This window comes from Euphorbia lathyris, chromosome 7 (genome assembly GCF_963576675.1).
Source record: "Euphorbia lathyris chromosome 7, ddEupLath1.1, whole genome shotgun sequence".
NCBI lineage: Eukaryota > Viridiplantae > Streptophyta > Magnoliopsida > Malpighiales > Euphorbiaceae > Euphorbia > Euphorbia lathyris.
Genome location: NC_088916.1, coordinates 69647617 through 69648285, shown reverse-complemented (window position 1 = coordinate 69648285; position 669 = coordinate 69647617). Strand labels below are relative to the sequence as shown.

At 37.2% G+C, this 669-nt stretch overlaps 1 non-coding gene across 1 annotated transcript; it reads right to left on the bottom strand.

Moving 5' to 3' along the window:
- Positions 1-300: 300 nt before the first annotated feature.
- On the bottom strand, positions 301-407 carry LOC136201590 (small nucleolar RNA R71). The gene has a single exon (XR_010673938.1). It is a non-coding gene; the product is annotated as a small nucleolar RNA R71 (small nucleolar RNA).
- Between the last annotated feature and the right edge of the window lie 262 nt (positions 408-669).

Genomic DNA, 669 nt, shown 5'->3' with positions numbered 1-669 from the left:
ATTAATGCAAACCAATTTGAAATTAAGCATGCGTTGCTTAATATGTTGCAAAATAACGTATCATTTTACGGGTTACCTAACGAAAATCCTAATACCCATTTGACGAATTTCTTAGAAATTTGTGACACTTTTAAAATTACTGATGTAACTGCAGAAGCAATCAAACTTCGCCTTTTTCCTTTTACTTTGAAGGATCGAGCCAAAGAATGGTTAACTTCTATGCCAGCCGCATCATTTGCCACTTGGGAACAATTAGCCCAAGCGTTTTTATCAAATTTTTTTCCTTTAGCAAAAACCGCAAGAGTCATTAAAGAGTTAACATCTTTTTCTCAAAATGATAATGAAACTCTTTATGAGGCTTGGGAACGTTTTAAAGAACTTCAACGTTTATGCCCACACCACCAATTGCCCGCTGAACTTTTAATGCAAACATTTTATAATGGACTAAATCCTACAACTAGAGGTTCATTGGACGCTATGTCTGGAGGGTTATTTATGAAGAAAACATCTGCCCAATCAAGGGAACTTTTGGAGGAAATGGCAATCAATAGCAGTATGTGGCCCGCGAAACGTGGACACGTACCATTAGCGAAACCATCATCCTCAGCAACTTCATCAGTTAAAGGTATAGTGAATTTTGATCCAGTAGCGATGTTGCAAGCCCAATTT